This window comes from Rattus norvegicus, chromosome 18 (genome assembly GCF_036323735.1).
Source record: "Rattus norvegicus strain BN/NHsdMcwi chromosome 18, GRCr8, whole genome shotgun sequence".
Lineage (NCBI taxonomy): Eukaryota > Metazoa > Chordata > Mammalia > Rodentia > Muridae > Rattus > Rattus norvegicus.
In genome coordinates this window covers 2,876,877-2,885,914 of record NC_086036.1, presented here as the reverse complement: position 1 = coordinate 2,885,914, position 9,038 = coordinate 2,876,877, and positions in this window count along the sequence as shown.

Below are 9,038 nucleotides of genomic sequence, written 5' to 3'. Positions count from 1 at the left end.
AGTGCGATGGCAGCCCCATCCCTCCACTTGATCCCCTGTCTTTCTGCTGGAGGTGGACTCTACAAGTTCCCTCTCCCCACTGTTGGGCATTTTATCCAAGGTCTCTCCCTTTGAGTCTAGAGAGTCTCTTACCTCCCAGGTCTCGGGTACTTTCTAGGATCCCTCCACTTCCCAGTCCACCAAGATTGCATGTTTCCATTCATTCTGCTGGCCCTCAGGGCTTCTCTCCTGTCTCCCTTCCCCCACTTTTCCCCCCAACACTCCTATACCTGATCATGTTCCCCTTTTCCCTTTCTGCTCCCCTTCCCCACCCAGGTCCCTCCCTCCCTCTGCCTCCAGTGATTATTTTCTTCTCCCTCCTAAGTGGGATTGAAGCATCCTCACTTGGGAGTAGGGAAGATGATTCTCAAAGTTCTTAAGTACAATTTTGAAGTTACAGATATGCTGAAGTTGTATGCTGACTAAGAAATGGAGAATATAGAAAGTAGACAAGAAAATATACAAATTATTCATAAATATTTGGGAGGCAACTTGACAGGCACGACGTGTCCCCACTAGGCTCATGATCCCCAGCTCACAGGTTTTTGACCAGCTTTATATTATTAAGAAGTGACTTCTCTTCCCAATCAGAAAGTGGTTGGTTACCACATAACAGTGACCATATCTCATCTAGCAGGTCAGTGGGTAAAACTCACTTCTAGCTGAGACTAGTGTATATGGTGTCTTTAATACAAGGTCTCTTACTATGTAGTTCTCACAGACAGGACACTAAATGGCAGTTAACTCTTCAGGGTCTTGGGGCCTTTCTGACTAACAACTCCTAGAGAGGTAGCCCACTGCCAGCGCTGAGACTATCATTTTAATAATCAGTGGCTTCTGGGAGCAGCTTGATCCACTCACACAGGGATTCTCATTGGTATTTAATGTCAATGCACTGATGTTTTTTTTTTGTTCATTCATACACTTGTAAGCTCTAACAAAGCTCTTGGTTCTGTAAGACATCCTGAATAAGAAGCCAAATGGGAAGTTTGTAGTTAGAAATTATTTCTAGAACAAATAAAGTATTGTGAGTGACTGCCAGGGATTCACTAAATAAATTAGATTGGACAGTCGGGAACTGCAGCTCCAAGGCAGGGAACTGAAGTGGGAAGATGTGGCTTGTGAGGAAAGGTGTGTTGAGGCAGAGGGCATGGCAGAATGGCTGTGGGAGAACGCAGGTCAGTGAGCCTAGAGCCCGGAGACAATGAGGGTCAGGTCAGTGAGGGTAAGCTCAGAGACAGTGAGGGTCAGGTCAGTGAGGGTGGAGCCCGGAGACAGTGAGGGTCAGGTCAGTGAGGGTGGAGCCCAGAGACAGTGAGGGTCAGGTCAGTGAGGGTGGAGCCCGGAGACACTGAGGGTCATGTCAGTGAGGGTCAGGTCAGGTCAGTGAGGGTCAGGTCAGTGAGTGTAGAGCCCAGAGACAGTGAGGGTCAGGTCAGTGAGCATAGAGCCCGGAGACAATGAGGGTCAGGTCAGTGAGGGTCAGGTCAGTGAGCCTAGAGCCCAGAGACAATGAGGGTCAGGTCAGTGAGCGTAGAGCCCAGAGACAATGAGGGTCAGGTCAGTGAGGGTAAAGCCCAGAGTCAGTGAGGGTCAGGTCAGTGAACGTAGAGCCCAGAGACACTGAGGGTCAGGTCAGTGAGGGTGGAGCCCAGAGACAGTGAGGGTCAGGTCAGTGAGGGTGGAGCCCAGAGGCAGTGAGAGGAGGTTGGGAGGAGACTGGAGTTGCAGGGCTTGGGTTCCAGAATCATTAGTGATTTAGTCCCACGCTAGTTTTAGTTTTCTCTTCTTCTTTGCAGTGGCTAGCTTAGAGTCTTCCATACTTGCATACATATTAGGTTGGGACCCAGTGGTGACTACACAATTTAATCTTATCCAGTGAGTTTGAAAGGAAGAACCTTATCCATTAATGGGGGCTTTACTGATAAAATAAGGGGCTTCCAAGGGAGGGAACAGTGGAAGAGGAAGGGTTAAACTAGGGTGATAGGGTAGAAGAGAGGTTTGGTGAGAGATAAATAACACAAGAGACTTGAAAAGGGCACAGGGAAAACTACTACTGTACAAGCATCCTCAAACATGTTTCAGTGAAGATGGTTTCTTCTTGCATGTACACATATGCATGTATAGTATGTGTGTGTGTGCATGTGTGTGTGTGCATGTGTGTGTGCGTGTGTGTGTATGTGTGTGCACATGTGTGCATGTGTAGTGTGTGTGTGTGTGTGTGTGTGTGTGTGTGTGTGTGCATGTGGGGGCCACAGGCTAACATCAGGTGCCTTTGTCACTAGCTCTCCATCTTTATTAAAGCTGGGTCTCTCACTGAACCTGGAACCACTGATTGCTAAGCTAGTTGGCCTGTGAGTTCCCAGACTTCCTCCTGTTTCTGACTCACTAGTGCTGAGATAGAAATAGGCATGATGAACCAAAGACTTGAACACTTTACGGGTAATATTATCAATCAGCTTCAGAACTGGCTGCCCCAGTGAACTTTTGTATCAGCAGTGTGTAAGCCCAGCAGTTAAATCGGGCACTTCACAGCACTGCTTCACCTCCTGGTAAACAACCGGAGGGTGGCTCTCAGAAAGCCACACCCACTCTAGACCAGTTCTATGGTCCTTTGTCTACACAGTTCTCTCAGCTATTAATGCCTGCCCCTAAACCTGTATCAAAACCTTTTTATAATAACCTCCGACTGTGCTTTAAAAAGTTGTCAGTTAACTCGTGTAGCAACAGTATGATGTCATTTATAACTTCTGTTTTGTGTTTGACAGCATTCCTCTGACTCTTTTATTTATAGCTAACCAAAAGTACATGGGCCCCAAATGAAAAGCATTCTTGTCTGGTATCATCCCAAATACACCTGGTTATACTTACCCATGTGCATAGACCCCTCACCAGTGTGAATCATACATAAACAGACATCATTTCTATCTCCTCAATATCTTAGCATGAGGGATACTTTACTAATGTGCAAATAAAGCTATAAATGTACGTCACAGGCTTTCTAACCTGTCTCACATCACTTAGGAATTAGTGGCAGTTAACTATTTTTTAATTTATTTTAGATTTATTTCTTTTATTACATGTATGAGTGTTTTGCTTGCATGAATGTATGTGAATCTCTGGGCATGCTGGGACCCATAGGGGTCGAAAGGAGGCATCAGATCCCCTGGACCTGGAATTACACATGGTTGTGAGCTGGAGAAACAAACCCTGGTCCTTTGCTAGAACAAGTGCTCTTAGCCACTGAGCCATCTCTCCAGTCCACATTTCCTTTTTGGGACAGAAAAATAAGGTAGTTTAACTCTGAGCCATCATTCTTTAATTCTCAGACTTTTCTCTCCCTGTAAGCTTAATAAACTAAAATAAATAAACAGTTATTAACTACTTCGTTAGTTCTCTCTCTCTCTCTCTCTCTCTCTCTCTCTCTCTCTTTCTCACATACACACACATAAAATTTGAGACACCCTCCCCCCATTATAGTACTGAGAGGGTGTTCTGAAATAGCTACTGAAGTATGGTTTTAATTTCTATAACATGTCTTTATCCCAAGGTATGAGAAACAACAGGAGTTGATTGTTCCCAGCTTTCACTGGCTCAGTAGAACTTTCTAAGTATCGGATAATGTTGAGCATTTCTGCTTTAACTTCATCTGATGTGCAAGTTCAGGTACTGTGGCAGTCCACTTCTGTTCATACTACACAGTGCTTTAATTGGTCCGTGTATGTTTGTGTGTATATGGGGTTGAGAGGTTAAGATCAGATGTCTTTCTCACTAGCTGAGATCTGGTTTTTGAGGCTGGGTCTCTAATTGAACCTGGACTCACCGATTGACTAGACTGGTTGGCCTATAAGTTCCAGACATCCTCCTGTCTCTGTCACACCAGTGCTAGAATGAGAGATATACCACAGTACTCCATTTTTACAAGTTCATGTTTATGTGGCAAACAGTTTACCAATCAAGACGTCTTCCTAATCCTTTTTTTTATAAATAAATTATTCCTCATTAGCCCTTGCTGCTGTCTTTATTCATTTATTTTTCCCTTCCTTTCTTTCTTTCTCTCTCTCTTTCTTTCTTTCTTTCTTCCTTTCTTTCTTTCTTTCTTTCTTTCTTTCTTTCTTTCTTTCTTTCTTCCTTCTTTCCTTCCTTCCTTCCTTCCCACCTCTCTCTCTCTCCCTCTCTCTCTCTCTCTTTCTTTCTTTCTTTCTTTCTTTCTTCCTTCCTTCCTTCTTTCCTTCCTTCCTTCCTTCCCACCTCTCTCTCTCTCCCTCCCTCTCTCTTTCTTTCTTTCTTTCTTTCTTTCTTTCTTCCTTCTTTCCTTCCTTCCTTCCTTCCCACCTCTCTCTCCCTCTCTCTCTTTCTTTCTTTCTTTCTTTCTTTCTTTCTTTCTTCCTTCCTTCCTTCCTTCCTTCTTTCCTTCCTTCCTTCCCACCTCTCTCTCTCCCTCTCTCTCTCTCTTTCTTTCTTTCTTTCTTTCTTTCTTTCTTTCTTTCTTTCTTTCTTTCTTTCTTTCTTTCTTTCTAAAGACAGGTCTCATAAGTAGCCCAGGATGGCCAGGAGTTTGCTATGTAGCTCAGGCTGACATCAAACGTTTGCATTTGCTTCCCACGTACTAGCTTTATAGGGATGAGCCACCATTTTTCACTATTGTTCATTACAACTTCCCTCTCTCCAGTACCAAAGTCAGGAAAGGCACTTAAAAGTACATGTTAACATGCCAAGGAAGTTGAAACTCCACTAGCAGATATTTCCATGAGATCCACTTTGCCTAGAACTGTTTCCACTGTAGTCCCCCAAGAGCTAAGAATCTGTGGTAGAGAGTGACTTTAAAATTAAGGTAAATTAATATAATTAAGTGTTTCAATACTCTTAACTCCTGTCAACATATGCTTTGTCTACATTGACTGCACTCACTAGATTCCTGGTCTGTAAATCGTTCTTCTGTATTTTCTCTGTGTTGCTCTAGTTAGACAAAGCAAAGTCCTCTAAGAAAAGATGGAGCTGGGGTACGAATTATCAGTTTCTCTGTTTACATCACCCTTTGGTGTGCTGCCCAAAAAGATAAACTGTGCTTCAAAGAACCGACAGAGCTCTCAGAACGGCAAAGGGGCACACTCTCAGACTTGGTGATCGTGACTGCTCGGCCAGCCAGACATTGTCCTCTTTCTGCAGGATTCTGTGGTAGATAAAGCCTGAGATCGTTGGTGTGTGAAGATTTTCACTCCGAGAAATCCGCACACAAGTAAGTTGTACGCTGTGGACCCTTCCCACTGAGAGGAAAAACATCAGGGGCGCCTCCCCGTTTTGGACACTGCTGCTTTGCAGAGCTCATTTCTTTCTGTTTTGTTTTTGAGGCAAATTCTCAATTTTTAAGCCAGGCTGGCCTCCAAGTCTTGGCAATTTTCTCGTCTCAGCCTCCCAGATGCTTGGATTACAAGCATGTTGTATCGCACCTAACCTCTCTGTGACCTTTAAACTGTCCACGTCTGTCTTGGGAGGCTCCTTGGGAGGGATAAAACTGCAGTCTCCTCCTGTTTGAGTGCACTTAATGTCATAGTTTTTGGTTCTTTCTCTGTGTTCCCTTTTCCCCAAAAAGACAGTCCAGACTGAGACTACTTCTTTATCCTATCTCTCTAAGGCATGTGTACCATTAAAAGCCAGCAGATTGCCCCATCTAGGTAAAGGCCACTCCTTGAAGGTTTCCCTTCAGTGCATTTAACTGTCTTGTTTATAGTAAGGTTCCAAATTCATTATCTGGGATGCCAACGCTCTGTTGAATACGCCCATGTCCCTCCAGTTTTTTCCCATGTGTGTTCATACAGGAAGAGATAGAGCAGTGCACCTGCACGTCCCTTTGCTCCTGCTTTTTAATGGGCACAGTGAGAATCGGCCCACAGAATTGCCTTCCAGAACTGTTCCTTTACTACACAATAGAGCTTCCAGCATCTCAGCAGCCTGACTTCTCCTCCAGTTTACACAACAGTAGAATTCTTGCAGATTTGTGCAAGAACAAGGGGAAGAGTATTTACCACAATGATTCTAGACTGTCCTGTGGTCTTTTAGTATTAGTTCTTTACTCTTGTTCCCATTCCCCATCTTTTCCTCTTTCAGCAGTGAAATGCCTTAAATCTGGATGCATTGTGACAGAATACTAGTATTTGACTGTGGCTTCTGTGTGGCCTGGTCTGTGTGCTAACCCTCAGATCTGCCTCCCAAACACTCCTGAGAGGAGGCCCTGCCCAGGGTTGTCTTTAAGGTTGTACACTGACTACTATCCCTTTGTGTATTTGTTTGCTAGTTCTTTTAGCTGAATACCCTAGGGCATGGGCCATCTCATGTTTCTTCACTCTGATGTTCATCCTGGGACACTGGTCATCTCACATGTCTACACACTGATGCTCATCCTGGGACGTTGACCATCTCACATGTCTACACACTGATGTTCGTCCTAGGACATTGACCGTCTCACATGTCTACACACTGATGTTCATCCTGGGACATTGACCATTTCACACATCTACACACTGATGTTCATCCTGGGACATTGATCATCTCACAGATCTACACACTGATGTTTGTCCTGGGACATTGATCATCTCACATGTCTACACACTGATGTTCGTCCTAGGACATTGACTATCTCATGTGTCTACACACTGATGTTCATCCTGGGACATTGATCATCTCACACATCTACACACTGATGTTCATCCTGGGACATTGATCATCTCACACATCTACACACTGATGTTCATCCTGGGACATTGATCATCTCACATGTCTACACACTGATGTTCGTCCTGGGACATTGATCATCTCACATGTCTACACACTGATGTTCATCCTGGGACATTGATCATCTCACATGTCTACACACTGATGTTCATCCTGGGACATTGATCATCTCACATGTCTACACACTGATGTTCATCCTGGGACATTGATCATCTCACACGTCTACACACTGATGTTCGTCCTGGGACATTTATTGATCATCTCATGTGTCTACAGGATGGTGCTTGTATCTAAATGTTACCCCTGCTTTCCTCTTCTTTCCCAGGTCCTCTTTAAGTCTCCACTTACCAAAACCAAGTCTCCACCTGAGATTTGATGAGTATATTGTTTGTTCAATGACTATTTTAACTGAATGATAAATTAATTTGCATTCTACCTTGTCTATTGGTAAAAATAGCTGAGGCTCTCCTACAAGTTCTCCCTTTGATATGGCCCCTGACTGTTTTCATTATTATTTTCTGTATTTGTGACAAATTCAGGGTCGGTTTTTTGTTGTTGTTTGTTTGGCTTTTTTTGTTTTTGTTTTTTGTTTGTTTGTTTTGTAAGTCCTAACATTGTTTTGAGAGGTAAAAGCCTCCTGCGTTGGGGCTGGAGAGATGTCTCAGTGGTAAGAGTGCTGAATGTTATTCTTCCAGGACCTGAGTTCGGTTCTCAGTATTCATATCACGTGGCCCATAAGACCTATATCTCCAGGCCCTTCCATAGACCCGCACATAATATTAAAAATAAAAAAAAATTTAAAAATGTTCTAGGTGACAGAGTCTTAATTATTTCAATCTTGTCTCTAGTTTTATTGTACTGTGGTCAGAAATTTATGATTTCTACCTGGGAAGAGGTTTAGAAATTCAGTTTGTGGTTCCAGATGTGCTTTGTTTTTGTGACAGCTCCATAAAGGCTTGGGAAAAATATGCATTTTCTTTTTTCAAAGTTAATTTATAGCAAATTACCATATAGGTACTTATAGCTCTATAATACTTATAAAACACTATATTATAAAATGTCACATATATACATACTTGTCAAATATTATTATATACTTATCAATAAAATTTAGACTAAAATATAACAAACTTTTGGTCATTGTTATAGCTTGTTGATCTTACACATAGAATTTGTTTTCTATGTTACTTCATGTATTTTCAAAATGACTTATATGAAATCTTTTATGACCTGTTAATTAAAACACTCTTCTCAAAACCAGGTCTATTTTTAAACAAACTATTTCTAAGAAATACACACCAATGTTTTGAAATGTGATGATTTGTGCAGTTTAGTCACTACTTTGTAAAACGGAATTTCTTAATTTAAATTTTAAATAATTTTCCATTTGAAATTTGATTCAAATGTGAGACAATCAGGTTGCTCTGTTCATTTTGCACCTCATACTATTTTGTCTCTGATGGCATCTGGACCTGAGCTGTCATTTGGCCACTCAATGAATGCCGATGAAATGCATATCTGTCCCCAGAGGATAGGAGTAGCCACAGAGACATGATACTGGCCCCCAGGGGGTTGAGTTTGGTTGAGGAAAGGGGGCAATAAGGATCTCAGTGTACAGACCATTTAAACGGCAATGATTGTCATTAAGAGAGACAAACCGGGGGTTGGGGATTTAGCTCAGTGGTAGAGCACTTGCCTAGGAAGCACAAGGCCCTGGGTTTGGTCCCCAGCTCCGAAAAAAAGAACCAAAAAAAAAAAAAAAAAAGAGAGAGAGAGAGAGACAAACTGTTGGATTGATAAGAGTACAAGCAACAGCAACAGGTGACCTTAAAGGCAAACTTATAACCATTTCCAAAGAATGAAAGGAAGCTAGGCATGAATGCCATCAGGTAGATTCTAGACTGAGGCAAACTATGGGCAATGAGCCTGTTCTGAAAGTGGGTATGTGTGCATGTTTGGTTTACTTAAGGCACTTAAATAAAAATCTATGAAAGGAACATATGAGGTGGAATGGGGAAGGACATCAGGGAGGTGGGCAGGAACTAGATTGTGCAGGACCCTGAAGACTAATGTGCAACTTCTCACTTTTACTTGAATATAAGGGAAGTTGCTGAGGAATGTCAGGAAGGGGAGGGGATTGAGGTACTTTATATTTTTAGTGAACTACTCTAGGTGCCTAAGGGTATAGTTTAGGGCCAGCACAGTATGGTGGTCAGGAATGACTGTAGAAATGCTGACTAGGAGCCATGAAGACTCAGACTAAGGTG